Below are 19,324 nucleotides of genomic sequence, written 5' to 3' on the forward strand. Positions count from 1 at the left end.
TAGTTTTTTGGAAGGGTCTCCCTAAAAATCTTTAAAAAATCCACGCCTAGTTTTTTGGAAGGGTCTCCCTAAAAATCTTTAAAAAATCCACGCCTAGTTTTTTGGAAGGGTCTCCCTAAAAATCTTTAAAAAATCCACGCCTAGTTTTTTGGAAGGGTCTCCCTAAAAATCTTTAAAAAATCCACGCCTAGTTTTTTGGAAGGGTCTCCCTAAAAATCTTTAAAAAATCCACGCCTAGTTTTTTGGAAGGGTCTCCCTAAAAATCTTTAAAAAATCCACGCCTAGTTTTTTGGAAGGGTCTCCCTAAAAATCTTTAAAAAATCCACGCCTAGTTTTTTGGAAGGGTCTCCCTAAAAATCTTTAAAAAATCCACGCCTAGTTTTTTGGAAGGGTCTCCCTAAAAATCTTTAAAAAATCCACGCCTAGTTTTTTGGAAGGGTCTCCCTAAAAATCTTTAAAAAATCCACGCCTAGTTTTTTGGAAGGGTCTCCCTAAAAATCTTTAAAAAATCCACGCCTAGTTTTTTGGAAGGGTCTCCCTAAAAATCTTTAAAAAATCCACGCCTAGTTTTTTGGAAGGGTCTCCCTAAAAATCTTTAAAAAATCCACGCCTAGTTTTTTGGAAGGGTCTCCCTAAAAATCTTTAAAAAATCCACGCCTAGTTTTTTGGAAGGGTCTCCCTAAAAATCTTTAAAAAATCCACGCCTAGTTTTTTGGAAGGGTCTCCCTAAAAATCTTTAAAAAATCCACGCCTAGTTTTTTGGAAGGGTCTCCCTAAAAATCTTTAAAAAATCCACGCCTAGTTTTTTGGAAGGGTCTCCCTAAAAATCTTTAAAAAATCCACGCCTAGTTTTTTGGAAGGGTCTCCCTAAAAATCTTTAAAAAAATCCACGCCTAGTTTTTTGGAAGGGTCTCCCTAAAAATCTTTAAAAAATCCACGCCTAGTTTTTTGGAAGGGTCTCCCTAAAAATCTTTAAAAAATCCACGCCTAGTTTTTTGGAAGGGTCTCCCTAAAAATCTTTAAAAAATCCACGCCTAGTTTTTTGGAAGGGTCTCCCTAAAAATCTTTAAAAAATCCACGCCTAGTTTTTTGGAAGGGTCTCCCTAAAAATCTTTAAAAAATCCACGCCTAGTTTTTTGGAAGGGTCTCCCTAAAAATCTTTAAAAAATCCACGCCTAGTTTTTTGGAAGGGTCTCCCTAAAAATCTTTAAAAAATCCACGCCTAGTTTTTTGGAAGGGTCTCCCTAAAAATCTTTAAAAAATCCACGCCTAGTTTTTTGGAAGGGTCTCCCTAAAAATCTTTAAAAAATCCACGCCTAGTTTTTTGGAAGGGTCTCCCTAAAAATCTTTAAAAAATCCACGCCTAGTTTTTTGGAAGGGTCTCCCTAAAAATCTTAACAAAATCCACACCTAGTTTTTTGGAAGGGTCTCCCAAAAAATATCAAAAATATCCAGTCCTAGTTTTTTGGAAGGGTCTCCAAAAATCCACGCCTAGTGTAAAAAAAAAACTTTAAAAAATCCACGCTTAATGTAACAAAATCTTTAAAAAAATCCACGCCTAATGTAAAAAACTATTTAAAAATCCACGCCTAGTGTAAAAAATCTTTAGAAATCCACGCCTAGTATTTTATAAGGGTCTCCCTAAAACTCATTATAGGGGCATTTTATTTAATATTACAAACTGATACTGCTTTTGTTATTCTATTTTTTCTTTTCGTGCCCACTGCTCATCTAAAGGTAATTCTGAGCTATCATTGCTAAACCTATGGATTTCCCTCCCTCACCTACCAACTCCCTAAAAATCTTGAAAAATCCACACATGGTGTCTTGTATTTGTGCTTTTAAAAGTATTTAAAAAAATAACTTCATAAAGTGGGGTATTTAAAAAATGTTTAAAATTACGTAGATGCCGAAAAAAATTCCGCCAACACTTCCTGTAGTCGTAACAAAAAAATTACATATTCCAATTAATTCACACGTCAAAATATTTTGATATGGTTTTCTGTGTTTGTTTTTTTTTTTTTTCTTCTTTTGTTGCTTCTTAACAGCCACGTTTACATTTTTTGTTCCTCTTGAATTTAATACCAAATTACCAACAAAAACAAACAACAATTTTTATCAGCAAAAAATATCGAAAATATTTTGAATATCCCAAGGAAAAAATAAAACAGCTGGATGTAAATTGTTCGTCTCATAAAAATCGACATGTGGCGGTGGTGATGGTGATACTACTTTTCGTGTCTTGTGTGGAGGTTGTTCACATGGAAAACATGTGTATTCCATTCATTCGTTCCTGTTGTTTGTTTTGCTTTTGATTCTGAGTGGATACTCTAAACATTGCTTTGAAATTATTTTGGAAATTCTGTTGAGGGAGGATATTATACGCCTTTTTTCGGCCATTCGTGGTAATTCACAATGAATCATAAATTATACCTGAAAAATATTGGCAAGTCTTATAAATATTCTTCTTAATGGGATTATCAGTTTGATAAAATGCAGTGAAATGGGATTTTAATAACTTTTAATGAGTGGCCCCGGTACGATTATGGGATAGTAGATTTTGTAAATGTGTGTTGCAATGAGGTATTTATATTGATTTGGAAATTATTATAACAAGTTTCCAATAAGATTTTTCAAACAAATAATAACAAAAGAAAATATTATTAATATTGAGGAAATTATTACATAAGACCACTAAAGCCTCAGAATTATTTTTTTATTAACCTCCAACCTCCATTATTTTTTATGAATTGCCTTAATTTCTTCCATACCAAAAAATATTTATCGCTTTTTGCTACTACCGTTACGTCAGTTACAACGTCATCACTGTAAACATTGTTGTAATAAAATATCAATTCTGAAAAATTATCACCATCGATGTGGCAGACAGTGGATAAATAAACAAATGTCAGAATAAATAATTTTTTTCTCCTTTCATTGATTATTTTATTGGCCGGCCGACTTGACTCGTTTGCCTAGTTGTTGTTATCTGTAATGCCAAATAAACAAACAATGACAAAAAATGGGGAAACAACACCAACAATGTCAATAGACAAACATGACAGTTACGTGGAAAATGTGAATGATAGCTTGGTGGATGGATAGATGAATACTGCTGCATTGTAAGACAATCAGTCCAAGTGTAGAGAGAATAAGATTAGCATCTAGCGTTTTTTATTTTGAGGCTAGTAAAATTGTAGGTAAACGAGCTACGTTCGGTACGGAATTTTAAACATTCCTATTTCGACAGGTGCAATACAGTCTTAGTGAGCAAACTAAATTTTCGATGAATATATTTTTTAAACCAGAGTTTGGTTGGTTTTATCTTAAATGAGCAATAAGATCTCTCGACAAATTTAAAATAGTGCTAAAACTAGACTTCTGAGATTAGGAATATGGGTCACTGTTAATGTCTAGGGATAAGATAAGGTATGTCGAACAGGACAGGTTTTCTAAAATTTCTGGATTGGGAATTTTCAAATTCTTTACCCCAGGTTTTCGAGATTTTTCGGGGCAATTTCCGGACTGTGGGATTTTTTGGGACTTGTCGCCAAAAGGGAATTTTAATTTAAAAAACTTAAAATTTTTATAGAAAATCTACATAATTCAAACAAGTAACTTAATATAATAGTTTTGAATGTAAAACAAGTACAAAAGTATCAGTCGGCTTTGCCGACAGAGATATACCCTCGGACTATATGAATTGAAACTTTCATCTACGGACAAATCGAATGTATTTAGGGTCTTTTCAGAATTTTGTGGCTCTTTTCGGACATTTGATGTTGCCGACAAAAATTTTGATAACGAATAAAGTTCAAAAGTGTTGCAGATGAAGTACTTAAAGTTATGGACCGACATAATCCATTATGTAAGTCATATCTCTTCGATAGGTATCGCAGCCACTAGTCATTTCAGTAGGCCATCGTATAACTTTTGGACCAGTATGCCAGGAAGCATGGACTTGACCACGGAAAACATAATATCGCTGTTAGCACGACCACATCGAATAGCATCGTTATACATTTCCAAAGGATCTTCCAGCATATCCTAAACTGCACTTTGACACTAATGCTGAAATTTTGTGTACCTAAGAAGAGGACCAATATGGACCATTTAAGCAGCTAAACTAAATTTGGACAAAATATTAAAAGATCCAAAGTTTGGACCAAATTGGTTGCCCCGTTAAAGAAATATCGTGCATACCATTTTAGTGACATTTTTTTAAAAAAAAGGAGGGTGGGGAAAGTGCCGTATGTTATGGACCAGTAATGTCCATCTTCGAACTGAAACTAAGTTTAGACAAAATGTGACGAAGCTCAAATTTGGATCAAATCGGTTGCCCAGTTCGAGAGTTATCGTGCGCTCGGGCTATTTTCTCAAGAAGTATGGAATTGCCCCTAAAAAAACGTTGCCTCATCAAAAACCAAAGTGATTCGAGAGCAGGCCTTGAAGTGAACTTTTCCGAAATTTTGTGTGGGAAGTACACAAAAAGTGGACAAATATAGTCCATATTCGAACATGATCTATATACGGAAGATATATTAGGATGTGTAAAGTATGTAAAATATGGACCAAATCGGTCACTCCCTTCAAGAGTTACCGTGCGCACAATTGATCGATTGATCGATTAAGTCCATATTGAAACAACATCTAAGTCTGATAGAAATTTCACGATGTCCAACATATGGACCAAATCGGTTACTTCCTTCAAGAGTTATCGTGCGCACAAATTTTCCGAAAAAATTCGAAATTTTGTGGGGAGTGGGCCGACATGGCCCATCTTCGAACTTAAACTAAGTTTGGACAAAATATTACGATAGCCAAGTTTTGGAACAAATCGGTTGATCCGTTCGAGAATTATCATGCGTTCATGTCAGACAGACAGACGGACGGGCTAACGGACATGGATAAATCAACTCCAAATTGTCTGAAACGGATTTCGTCCACACATACTTGGGGTCTAAACCATTATTTCGATGAGGCACATTTTGCCCGTATGAAAGTGTATATACCTCGTTACCATAAATGCTGAGGATATACATAAATACCAAAAACAAGCAAGCAAAGGCTATAGTCGGACGGGGTCGACCCTTTGATACCCTACATCAACACCCCTGGAAATTAGATTTCGGCGGATCAAAATTCCTTTATGGAACAAAAAAATTTATTGTAAGAAATGTCTTTGTGAATTCCCTCACTTTATAACATTAAGCTTAAATAATGGTATTATAGTGCCATGTACAATTGAGGAAGTTAAAATATAGCTCCGACCTCAAATGCTTAATATTAAAGACGAAGATATGTAATGATTTTTTTGGGATTTATGCAATGAATAATGTCTCTGACGTCTATTCTTTGAAAATCAGAAAATGTTGTGAAATGTCGAACTTATGACTTTTATAATAAATATTAAGAATTGGAAAATTGAGATTGCTTAGCCACTTCTGCTACGTTTTTTTATTGTTGTGATATTCTTGAATAGAACTAAAGTGCCTGGCATAATTATTTTGACAAGTTTGAAAAAATGATGTGTTTGGGTTTTTACCGGATTAGTCTTCTACAAAAATACATGAAAATTTTCTAATCCTTTACTAGAGTACTTAAAACTAGTAAAAATTTTTATCAATTCAAATATACGCTTGCACTTTTCTAATCGAAATAATTTTCACTGCGTGGCATAAGTATTTTGACAAAATTGTTCTATTCTAGATTTTTAGACCTCAACTGTTGTGGATGGTCACCTTAAAAATGCCAATGCTTGAAGCCAATGTCAACCTGTCAGCTGAGCTGTCATAAATTTCCCAAGATGAGACAGATATATTTTCGTTAGTACTAAATATCTTCATTTTGTTTTATTGTTGTATTTTAATTTGATCCTAACTCTATAAATAGGCCCATCTGACACTTATTTCGGTCCTTTTTGTTGTAGAGCCAAAAACAAGTAAGATCTCATTTGCTTCATTTTGTGTTTTACTTAATTTACTACTATAATTTATTTATGTTCTCTTTAGAGAATAAACACACACGACGCTCTGCGCGAAATCCCATAACCAAAAACAGTAACAATTTAAAAAAGCAATCTTTTGTCGTCAAACATTTAATGCAAGACAATTTTTGTTGTCATTTGGGAGTCAGCCGGGAACAGGGCAGTTTATTCATGCACATATTAACAAAAAGGGACATCAACAATTAAAAATGTCTTTTTTAAATTTTTGATTATTATCAGTTACGGTAAAAATAATATATTTCACACACATCTGTACCATTAAGGACCAATTTACGGATCGATATTTCAAGGATATAGGGATATTCAAGAAGTTTATCATTAAACAATATTTTCGATGGTTTTCTCCCATTATCTTGGAATATTTTGCGGATTTCGATTTTTTTATAAGAATAAGAACATATTTTCTCTTACAAATGTGATATTTGAAGCAAATAACTTTAAGTTTGAACCGGAAATACGCTCCACAAAATTCAGCCTTATCATAGTAGCAGTGTTCTGCAAATAAATACATAACAATTCGATCAGTTTACTTGTTGTTGTTATGAAAGATCGTTCAAAGTGCAAAAATATTCATTATGGTCCACATCATTAACGATAAAAATTAAATATCGCAGTATTTAAAATGGTAGATCAGACTATTCTGATGCATGGGTGAATTTAGGCATGGAAATATTTCAGAAAGATACCCAACTTTTTGGCGTTTTTTTGACTCAAGCTTACTGAAAATTGTATTTTATGATGAATTATGTTCAAATATATTTTTTCCCGTCCACAATATGCTCTGCCACAATGATTATGACTGGTAAATGATTTTATTAAAAATATTATTGACCATTTTTGTAGCTATGCCTTATCAACCGAGTGGAATAGCAAAATATGACTTCAAACTATTATACGCTCAGCATTTATGCTAACTTTCATACGGGCAAAATGTACCTCATCGAAATAATGGTTTTAGACCCCAAGTATGTTTGGACGAAATCCGTTTCAGACAATTTGGAGTCGATTTAGCAATGTCCGTCCGTCCGTCTGTCTGTCTGTATGGCTGGCTGTTGCGCACGATAACTCTCGAACGGATCAACCGATTCGGTCAAAAATTTGGCTTTCGTAATATTTTGTCCAAGCTTAGTTTAAGTTCGAAGATGCTGTATATCGGTCCACTCCTCGGGTACCTCCCACACAAAATTTCGGAAATGTTCAGTTTAGGACCCGCTCTCGAATCTCTTTGGTTTTTGTTGTAACAAATTGTATTCACTGCCCCCCATACGATGGTTTAAGTTTCATCAGGAGCAAGTACATACTTCCTGAGAAACTAGCCTGAAAGGTGCAAAAAAAACCCTGTGACACCGAGTGTAGTGGTGGGAGCGCAAGATAACTCACGAACGGATATGCCGATTCGGTCCGAAATTTGGCCTTCGTAATATTTTGTTCAAGTTTAGTTTAAGTTCGAAGATAAGCCATATTGGTCCACTTCTTCAGGTATGCACGATATCTCTTGAACAAATTTGGTCCAAACTTTGGATCTCCTAATATTTTGTCCAAATTTAGTTTAACTTCTGAAATGGAGGTACCTTAGGGTACCTCCTCCACAAAAGTTCAACATTTGTGTTTCCCGTGGACTAGTCCATGCTTTCTGGCTTACTGGCCCATAAGTTATACGATGACCCACTGAAATGACTAGTGGGAGCGACATCTATCGCGGACTCGGACTATGTCGGTCCATTCCTTTAAGTACCTTCACTGCAATACTTTTGAACTATAATCCTAATCCACATTTTCGTCGGCAAGTTCAAATATTCAAAAAAGGCCACAAAATAATGAAAAGATCATAAATACATTCGATCTGACCGTAGATGAAAGTTTCAATTCACATTGGCAGAGGGTATATCTCTGTCGGCAAAGCCGACTGATACCTTTTTACTTGATTTTCATACAAAGTATAGGTGCATTTCACCCGCTAAATAATATCAGGTCATCATCCAAAATTGTAGGCATCTCTTCTACTTAAACTCTTACCTCGTGCAAAATTGCGTGATTATTGAGCTATAATTGCGACCTCTAGCGTGTTTATGATTACACTACAAACAAATAACTGGGTATATTAGGTTGTAACTCTCTTATCTTATCATTTACACCAACACAATTGACACTAATAGAAAGGTCAAGCGTTCGTCTTCCAAGTATAGCCTACTTACCCGGAATGTCTCTGCCAGGAATAAAGATATAAGCTGTATATTAAAAATGTTCATAATTTTCACACAAAAGTTGTGGTACATTTAACCCTCTAAATATTACCATCTCAAATTACAAGCTTTTCCTTTGTCATATACCCTTACCTTACAACAGAGCCGCTACAAAATTAGATAAATATTATGTTTTTGGTCCATTTCACCCGCTAAATATTTCACGATTATCACCTATAAAAATAGGGATCTATTCTGGTATGAACCCGACCTCCATACAAAATTTTGTGACGATCGGTCCATAATTGCGGCCTGGAGTTTGATTACAATTTATAATGAACAGACGGACACACATCTCAAAATCGCTTTATCTCATCGACATATGAAGATTGGTATACCACATTGGGGGTCTCCGACGAATATTTCGCGGTGTTATATGAATTTTTACCAAAAGAAACTTATAATACCCTTTCCACATAGTGGTGTATGGTATAAAAAAATGAGACGTTATAAGTATTGAGTTTACTTATATTCTTTGGGTCCGAGGCTGAGGGTATATCTCCGTCGGCACAGCTGACTGATACTTTCTAAATTGTTTTAATAATATGTAGCGAAAAAGCCCCGATTGGTCATTATAAATTACGGAAAATAATACCTTACGTTTCCATTAATGACGGCGTATATATGTATGTTCTATATCTCTGGTATGTTACCATGTACATATATCAAAGTATGTATGTATGTATGTATGTATGTATGTATAACCGGATGGGTGAAATATGTCGCAACCATCCCATCGATATTTGATAGTAAACATATTGAAAATAAGGAAATAAAAAAATAGTTCAAAAAATTGGAAGGTGTGGGTCGACACTTTTTCCCAATTTTTGGAAAATATCTAATACCGTCCGTTTAAATTATTTTTTAAATTATTTGAAATTGCAGGTGTATAATGCGTTGTTTTTGTGTTTTAAAATTTATATTTTTTAATTAAAAATGATATGTTTTTGTTATTATTGTTTATTTATTGAACGATATACATAACACAAAACCACTCATATTTTTATGCAAAATATAAAAAAGAAATTCTCTGCAACTACTGAACCTAATTTGATTGTTTTTGTTTCACCGCTGTTTGTGTGATCGGTCGAACAAATTAATCTATTCAAAAGTTACAGAATTTGGACCATTCTGAACCACTGTGCAACGTAAAACTAGTTACGAGGAGCTCTTAAATATATCCATTAGAACCTTATAAACGTACATACACATTCATATGTTATATTCCACATTTAGTATGTTACACACCTTTATTGTTTTAAAATATTAAAATTCACCTTCGATTTCAACGTGCAAATCTCACAATTTATTTTACAATTTATTACAAAACAATCTCAGAATAGGTAGTAAATTTGATTTTTTTTTCTTGCAATTATTTACATTGGCACATTCAACCTGAGGTTGTTATATATTTATAACACCGCTATTTTTCACGTTATTTAACTGATTTTCCTCTACTTCACTTCACATTGCCTGTGTTTGGTTTTTAATGCATATTTGATGATGGCGTTTTAATTTCCATGCAAATTTTCTTTCACGTTATGTTTTTTCTTAAAAATTTTTGAATTCCCTGGTTTTTTATAATTTACGCAAAGTTTCACTTTTCGCGCGCATTTCGTTTGAAAACCGTTTTCTAGTTTTTTTTTTATTATTCCAGTTACCAAATGTTAGAAACGATTCGTTTGCAAGTTCATGTTCAACTGAAAATCATTTAAAAATCTCATGAAACAGACTGTTTTCACGGGGCTATGATGGGTGGCTGGCTGGTTGGTTGGCTGGTCGTTTCTCATTTTTATGGAAAACACTTTGTGGATGAAACAAACAAGAAACTGCTGCTTGCTGTTTGCCTGCTCGACAACTCAACGGGAAATATTCTCACAGGCAAACAACCTGTATACAACCACAACAACATCAGCAAGAACATCATCATCAATATTATTATTAACAACAACAGCAATGCCAACAACAACATGTTTTGTATATTGTAAATAAATAAAAATTGCAAAACACGTAAAATTTATACACACCCTCTTTTGGATAGGCAAAGGTATCTTTGCGCCTACTAATAGCTGGGCAATTGAAGGAATGAGCGATTACCTTACGTTCAACAAGAACTCTAAGCAAGCAAGCAACCGACCAGCCAGTCTACCCATCGACCGTACATCCATCTATTTATTCTCCCAAGTCCCAAGACATTTGTGTTGTGGGAGCTGACAACTTTGTCTATCGTCACTTTCGTAAACGAAAAGCACGCACACACAGGGAGACGGACAAAACATTTTCATTAACGAAAAATTGGAAATCATTTTTAGTGGAAAATAAACCAAGAACACCGTACGGATCATAACATAATGGATGGATGGCTGACTGGCTGGCCATCCCACACTATCTAAGTAACTGGAGCAAAAATGTTGTGTTGAGCACGCGCTGCCTTGGCTTGTTATAACATTTTAAACCAAATCAACATTTCACCACCAACCCCACTTCCAACAAAATAATTACAAAACAAAGTTAACATCCTTCCATTTATCCCCTACAGACAGACCACAGTGAGGTTCTGGCTGGACATTTGTTTTCATTCAATTTATTATTGATCAAAGTTTCGAATACAACAAAATTGTAGATTTTATTATTAGGCATCTCCTAGGAATGATATTCCCCGAAAGTTGCTGCACAACACCCACACAACCACAATGTTTTTTTTTTTATTTTTTTGGCAACTTTTAAAAAGTTATTAAAAAATTGTTTTCAACATTTTATTTGAATTTGAAAGTGATATCGACAGAATTTAAAAGTAAATTTTTAAATATGCAAAACACACACACACACGTCTCTGTGGCAATCAATAATATATTTCAGTCTAAAAAAGATGTCAAATAAAGTTAAATATTCAAACTAAGATTTGTTTTAAAGATGTCGTATGAAAATCACAAAAATTGACAGATAACTTAAAGACAAATGGAAGGGCATCTTAATCGACGAGCTGAAAGCCGTTCTTATAGGCGAGCTTAAGGTCGTCTTTATCGACGAGAAAGGGTCGCCTTTATAGACGAGCTAAAGCTCGTCTTTAGTGACGAGCAAAATGGAGTCTTTTTAGCGGCCAAAGGTAGGCATTATGGACTAGGCAAAGAGAGACTTTACAGACGAGCCAAACCAAAACTTTATATACGAGTCAGAAGGAGTCTTTATAGACGAGCCAAAGGAGACTTTATAGACAAGCCAAAGGGAACATTTATAGACGAGCCAACGGGAGACTTTATAGACGAGCCAAAGGGACTCATATAGATGAGCAAAAGGGAGACTATATAAACGAGCCAAAGAGAGGCTTTGCCAAGCCAAAGGGAGATTTTATAGACGAGCCAAATGGAGAATTTATAGACGAGTCAAAGGAAGTCTTTATAGATGTGCCAAAGGCAGACATTATAGGCGAGCCTAAGGGATACTTTATAGATGACCCGAAGGTAGTTTTATAGGCGAGCCAAAGGGATACTTTATAGATGAACCAAGGACCTTGACCTCGTCTATAGAGACGACCTTGAGGCTTGTCTATAGAGACGGCCTTGAGGCTTGTCTATAGAGACGACCTTGAGGCTTGTCTATAGAGACGACCTTGGGGCTCGTCTATAGAGACGACCTTGAGGCTCGTCTATAGACGACCTTAAGCTCGTCTATAGAGATGACCTTGCGCTCGTCTATAGAGATGACCTTGCGCTCGTCTATAGAGATGACATTGCGCTCGTCTATAGAGATGACCTTGCGCTCGTCTATAGAGATGACCTTGCGCTAGTCTAAAGAGATGACCTTGCGCTCGTCTATAGAGACGACCTCGAGGCTTGTCTACAAAGACGACCTTAAGCTCGTCTATAAAGAAGACCTTGAGCTCGTCTATAAAGACGACCTTGAGCTCGTCTATAAAGACGACCTTGAGCTCGTCTATAAAGACGACCTTGAGCTCGTCTATAAAGACGACCTTGAGCTCGTCTATAAAGACGACCTTGAGCTCGTCTATAAAGACGACCTTGAGCTCGTCTATAAAGACGACCTTGAGCTCGTCTATAAAGACGACCTTGAGCTCGTCTATAAAGACGACCTTGAGCTCGTCTATAAAGACGACCTTGAGCTCGTCTATAAAGACGACCTTGAGCTCGTCTATAAAGACGACCTTGAGCTCGTCTATAAAGACGACCTTGAGCTCGTCTATAAAGACGACCTTGAGCTCGTCTATAAAGACGACCTTGAGCTCGTCTATAAAGACGACCTTGAGCTCGTCTATAAAGACGACCTTGAGCTCGTCTATAAAGACGACCTTGAGCTCGTCTATAAAGACGACCTTGAGCTCGTCTATAAATACGACCTTGAGCTCGTCTATAAAGACGACCTTGAGCTCGTCTATAAAGACGACCTTGAGCTCGTCTATAAAGACGACCTTGAGCTCGTCTCTAAAGACGACCTTGAGCTCGTCTATAAAGACTACCTTGAGCTCGTCTATAAAGACTACCTTGAGCTCGTCTAAAGAGACGACCTTGCGCTAGTCTAAAGAGACGACCTTGCGCTCGTTTAAAGAGATGACCTTGAGGCTCGTCTATAGAGACGACCTTGAGGATCGCCTATTGGGACGACTTTGAGGCTCGTCTATAGAGACGATCTTGAGGCTCATCTATAGAGACGAATTTGAGGCTCGTCTGTAGAGACGAATTTGAGGCTCGTCTGTAAAGACGACCTTGAGGCTCGTCTATAAAGACGACCTTGAGGCTCGTCTATAAAGTCGACCTTGAGGCTCGTCTATAGAGACTACCTTGAGGCTCGTCTATAGAAACGACCTTGAGGCTCGTCTATAGAGACGACCTTGGGGCTCGTCTATAAAGACGACCTTGAACTCGTCTATAAAGACGACATTGAGCTCGTCTATAAAGACGACATTGAGCTCGTCTATAAAGACAACCTTGAGCTGGTCTATAAAGGCGACCTTGAGCTAGTCTATAAAGACGACCTTGAGCTCGTCTATAAAGACGACCTTGAGCTCGTCCATAAAGACGACCTTGAGCTCGTCTATAAAGACGACCTTGAGCTCGTCTATGAAGACGACCTTGAGCTCGTCTATAAAGACGACCTTGAGCTCGTCTATGAAGACGACCTTGAGCTCGTCTATGAAGACGACCTTGAGCTCGTCTATGAAGACGACCTTGAGCTCGTCTATAAAGACGACCTTGAGCTCGTCTATAAAGACGACCTTGAGCTCGTCTATAAAGACGACCTTGAGCTCGTCTATAAAGCCGACCTTGAGCTCGTCTATAAAGACGACCTTGAGCTCGTCTATAAAGACGACCTTGAGCTCGTCTATAAAGACGACCTTGAGCTCGTCTATAAAGACGACCTTGAGCTCGTCTATAAAGACGACCTTGAGCTCGTCTATAAAGACGACCTTGAGCTCGTCTATAAAGACGACCTTGAGCTCGTCTATAAAGACGACCTTGAGCACGTATATAAAGACGACCTTGAGCTCGTCTATAAAGACGACCTTGAGCTCGTCTATAAAGACGACCTTGAGCTCGTCTATAAAGACGACCTTGAGCTCGTCTATAAAGACGACCTTGAGCTCGTCTATAAAGACGACCTTGAGCTCGTCTAAAAAAACGACCTTGAGCTCGTCTATAAAGACGACCTTGAGCTCGTCTATAAAGACGACCTTGAGCTCGTCTATAAAGACGACCTTGAGCTCGTCTAAAAAAACGACCTTGAGCTCGTCTATAAAGACGACCTTGAGCTCGTCTAAAAATACGACCTTGAGCTCGTCTATAAAGACGACCTTGAGCTCGTCTATAAAGACGACCTTGAGCTCGTCTATAAAGACGACCTTGAGCTCGTCTATAAAGACGACCTTGAGCTCGTCTATAAAGACGACCTTGAGCTCGTCTATAAAGACGACCTTGAGCTCGTCTATAAAGACGACCTTGAGCTCGTCTATAAAGACGACCTTGAGCTCGTCTATAAAGACGACCTTGAGCTCGTCTATAAAGACGACCTTGAGCTCGTCTATAAAGACGACCTTGAGCTCGTCTATAAAGACGACCTTGAGCTCGTCTATAAAGACGACCTTCAGCTCGTCTATAAAGACGACCTTCAGCTCGTCTATAAAGACGACCTTCAGCTCGTCTATAAAGACGACCTTGAGCTCGTCTATAGAGACGACCTTGAGCTCGTCTATAGAGACGACCTTGAGCTCGTCTATAAAGACAAACTTGAGCTCGTCTATAGAGACGACCTTGAGCTCGTCTATAAAGACAAACTTGAGTTCGTCTATAAAGACGACCTTGAGCTCGTCCATAAAGACGACCTTGAGCTCGTCTATAAAGACGACCTTGAGCTCGTCTGTAAAGACGACCTTGAGGCTCGTCTATAGAGACGACCTTGAGGCTCGTCTATACAGACGACCTTGAGGCTCGTCTATAGAGACGACCTTGAGGCTCGTTCATAGAGACTACTTTGATGCTCGTCCATAGAGACGACCTTGAGCTCGTCTATAAAGACGACCTTGAGCTCGTCTATAAAGACGACCTTGAGCTCGTCTATAAAGACGACCTTGAGCTCGTCTATAAAGACGACCTTGAGCTCGTCTATAAAGACGACCTAGAGCTCGTCTATAAAGACGACCTTGAGCTCGTCTATAAAGACGACCTTGAGCTCGTCTATAAAGACGACCTTGAGCTCGTCTATAAAGACGACCTTGAGCTCGTCTATAAAGACGACCTTGAGCTCGTCTATAAAGACGACCTTGAGCTCGTCTATAAAGACGACCTTGAGCTCGTCTATAATGACGACCTTGAGCAAGACGACCTTGAGCTCGTCTATAAAGACGACCTTGAGTTCGTCTATAAAGACGACCTTGAGCAAGACGACCTTGAGCAAGACGACCTTGAGCTCGTCTATAAAGACGACCTTGAGCTCGTCTATAAAGACGACCTTGAGCTCGTCTATAAAGACGACCTTGAGCTCGTCTATAAAGACGACTTTGAGCTCGTCTATAAAGACGACCTTGAGCTCGTCTATAAAGACGACCTTGAGCTCGTCTATAAAGACGACCTTGAGCTCGTCTATAATGACGACCTTGAGCTCGTCTATAAAGACGACCTTGAGCTCGTCTATAATGACGACCTTGAGCTCGTCTATAAAGACGACCTTGAGCTCGTCTATAATGACGACCTTGAGCTCGTCTATAATGACGACCTTGAGCTCGTCTATAATGACGACCTTGAGCTCGTCTATAATGACGACCTTGAGCTCGTCTATAATGACGAACTTGAGCTCGATTATAATGACGACCTTGAGCTCGTCTATAAAGACGAACTTGAGCTCGTCTAAAAAGACGATCTTGAGCTCGTCTATAAAGACGATCTTGAGCTCGTCTATAAAGACGACCTTGAGCTCGTCTATAAAGACGACCTTGAGCTCGTCTATAAAGACGAACTTGAGCTCGTCTATAAAGACGAACTTGAGCTCGTCTATAAAGACGAACTTGAGCTCGTCTATAAAGACGACCTTGAGCTCGTCTAAAAAGACGACCTTGACCTCGTCTATAAATATGACCTTGAACTCGTCTATAAAGACGACCTTGAGCTCGTCTATAAGGACGACCTTGACCTCGTCTATAAGGACGACCTTGACCTCGTCTATAAAGACGACATTGAGCTCGTCTATAAAGACGACCTTGAGCTCGTCTATAAGGACGACCTTGACCTCGTCTATAAAGACGACCTTGACCTCGTCTATAAAGAGGACCTTGAGCTCGTCTATAAAGAGGACCTTGAGCTCGTCTATAAAGAGGACCTTGAGCTTGTCTATAAAGACGACCTTGAGCTCGTCTATAAAGACGAACTTGAGCTCGTCTATAAAGACGACCTTGAGCTCGTGTATAAAGACGACCTTGAGCTCATCTATAAAGAAGACCTTGAGCTCATCTATAAAGACGACTTTGAGCTCGTCTATAAAGACGACTTTTAGGCTCGTCTATATAGACGACCTTGAGCTCGTCTATAAAGACGACCTTGAGCTCGTCTATAAAGACGACCTTGAGCTCGTCTATAAAGACGACCTTGAGCGTGGCTATAAAGACGACCTTGAGCGCGTCTATAAAGACGACATTGAGCTCGTCTATAAAGAGGACAATGAGCGCGTCTATAAAGACTACCTTGAGCTCGTCTATAAAGACTACCTTCAGCTCGTCTATAAAGACTCTCATCAAATTCACGTTCGGTCCATTCCTTTCATCCATAAACACTCCCTTTCGCTAGTCCATAAAAACTCCTCACTGGTCATCCCTTCACTGCCGAAAGACCCTACCAGCGACCCATTAGTCATCCTTACAAGTTCGATCATCATAAAGTCGACTTTGACCACTTGACACTAATTTTAGCGTTTTTTATTTCAGCTTTTTATCCTCTTTATTTGATCTACTATTCTTACGCATAAAGTATTGTATAACAAACAATATAAGGTAAGATGACGGTGATGATGATGATGGTGGTGATTACGACTACAATGTTGGTGAAGAACAACTAACACAAAAGAAAAACAACAGCAAAGCAGAATACAAGTCGTAAGAAAAAGTAAAAGTTTATGGCTCATAAACAATTAATGGAACATGAAAACTGTTTGTTGAACAACTACAAAATGTGATGCGAACTTTTGTTCTCCCCGCCCCCTTCAAGACATTTTATCACTAAGCGGCAAATAAACTTAATTTCTGTGAATACAAATATAATTCACAACAACAACCTGCGGAGCAAAAGGAGACAGCCGGCCTAACGCCTTGACAAGCGGATTTGCCTGCTATGTTCTTATCTTTAGAAACACCTGCTGTGTTGATGATGTTAAAATCATTTTCTTTTCAGAATTATGAATGAAAGAAAGAAAAAAGTTCAAGTTCACTCAAATCACCCCGAGGTGTTATAATTTTTCGAATTCTTCGGACAAAGAAGTTAAGTTGAAGGCATTCGCTAAAATTTATTTGCATTTAGTTGTGTTAATGGAAATATCTTTGGGCTATAAGAGGAACAAATTGTTTGCACTCCACATAATATTTTTTTTTGCCGGGAAGGGGGGATTTTTTGAAATAAAATGTGGGCTAAATTGCCATTGGCTTTAAATAGAAATTTTGGTCATTCGTAAACGTAATCTTAATTTGAGGTGAGAGGTTTGTTCGTAAGCTTTGAAGGATTTCACTGGAAGTCCACAAATACCATGGACACGTTGGTTTTTATAAAGTGGCTAAAAAGTGGGGGAGAGGTGTAATTGTGGAATGAGACTTGCCTAGACGACCTGCAGCAAGAAGAAGTTTGTTTGGTGGGGGAATTCTAGCGAGTATTCGAAGCTCTGGTTATAGACGAACGGAATGTATTCTTTGCAGATGCACGGAAGGAAGAACGTATAGACGTACGGAAGGGTGTTTTTACCAACTAACAAAAGGGAGTTTTGTAACTCAAGCTGGAGTCATCAAGAGCCCGCTGAAACAAGAAGATTCTTTTACATAGTTTAGCTGCAAACCAATGTAGGTCGCTTTGCCGACATTTAAGTACTCCTAGCCTCGTACCACAAAACAATGGTGTACCTAAATATTCTATGAACAGGTCCGCGTTAGTGGGGTAGGTATCGTAAACCGTGGGCCTTATAATTCCACTGACAGATTTTGGGGTCCATGTTTCGGGATGTATTGGATTAACCTAGTAAAAATTGTACTCTTGTAGTCATGTTCATAACGGTGAGCGTCGAACTTCTGCTCTATATTCAGGTACTGGAATGTGGCTGCTTTGATGGGTTGTGTCATCAATCATATAAGACCGGATGCGACTGAATTATCCCGAACGAAGTTGAGCCAAAACTACTATGGTTTGTTGTGACAGCTGACGGTTTTCAGCTGTGATAGATTGAAACTGTGCTCTGGGGCCACATTTATATGAGAGGTCTTTATGGCATTTACGGCTACATTTGAATGATTTTCAAACCTACTTGATAGGCTTGGGGTTCTCTGTTGTAATGCTGACTACACCATGAAGATCCCTCTTGATATGCCTATCCACCACATGGTGCTTAATATGACTCTCACGGTAACATCCCAACAGGTATAGCAACGAGAGCATACTATTGGGTTGCCTTACTGGAATTATCTTCGTATCCTTATGCAGTTGATACACTGATGACATGAGGAGGCAACTCATTTCTGTTCTCAGGTTTGAAAATTATTATCAAGTTAGTGGACCACACTGGCGCCGCATCGCCTACCACCGACACATTGTGTTTTATGTGGTCAACAAGGTGTCGTTATCTGCAATCCTACTGCTACCGGCTAGGTACTTGAGGACCTTGTTCCCACATCTCAGCTTGTCGCACTCATTTCTGTTCTCAGGTTTGAAAATTATTATCAAGTTAGTGGACCACACTGGCGCCGCATCGCCTACCACCGACACATTGTGTTTTATGTGGTCAACAAGGTGTCGTTATCTGCAATCCTACTGCTACCGGCTAGGTACTTGAGGACCTTGTTCCCACATCTCAGCTTGTCGCACATAGATGTGGCATGCGCGGACGACTTGAACATACTGGGGAAAGAGACTCCTAGAATATCAGAGTAGTTTGATTGAATGTTGTTCCCATCGATTAGGGCTAAATCTGTTCTTATCTCGGCAGTCCATGTGATGAAGTGAGTGGCCGCAGATTTAGTGCCGAATATTTGCATATTCCTCGGGCGGATAAAGATGTTAAAATCTCTTAAATAGAAACGAAGCCATTCACAATGACATTCGAGAAGCGTACCTTGTACAAGACGAAACGATCCCAATACCTTCTGGACGTTAAAATGCGGGAAAGGTAGATGTTAAACAGTTTCGGAGTTATCGCCCAACTTTGGGGAATTCACTCTACTCGGCTTTTTGTTCTTGAACTCCAGGTACGACTGTCATGCACACATATAATTGATAATGTAACATTTCAAACTTGGCCGGAGGAAAGTCAACTTGATGCCGCCAAACAGCGTGGAGTGCTGGAGAGTATCAAAGGCTATTGATAAGGTGAGCGCCACCAA

The 19,324-nt window shown here is 38.4% G+C and overlaps 1 protein-coding gene across 4 annotated transcripts in view; it reads right to left on the minus strand.

The window, feature by feature from the left end:
* TyrRII (Tyramine receptor II) overlaps positions 1-19,324 on the minus strand; it is a 148,511-nt gene that overhangs the window by 66,503 nt on the left and 62,684 nt on the right. The window contains exon 1 of one of the 4 annotated variants that reach the window (XM_073975414.1): positions 9,499-10,111. The exons of 2 other annotated variants lie outside the window; for them this stretch is intronic. The gene's annotated coding sequence lies outside the window, so the exon portion shown is untranslated. Of the gene's footprint in view, positions 1-9,498; positions 10,112-19,324 lie in introns of those variants that run through there. One more of the 4 variants, XM_073975431.1, reaches the window with a different exon arrangement.

Source organism: Musca autumnalis, unplaced genomic scaffold (assembly GCF_047663935.1).
Source record: "Musca autumnalis isolate F117 unplaced genomic scaffold, ASM4766393v1 scaffold_1, whole genome shotgun sequence".
Classification (NCBI taxonomy): domain Eukaryota; kingdom Metazoa; phylum Arthropoda; class Insecta; order Diptera; family Muscidae; genus Musca; species Musca autumnalis.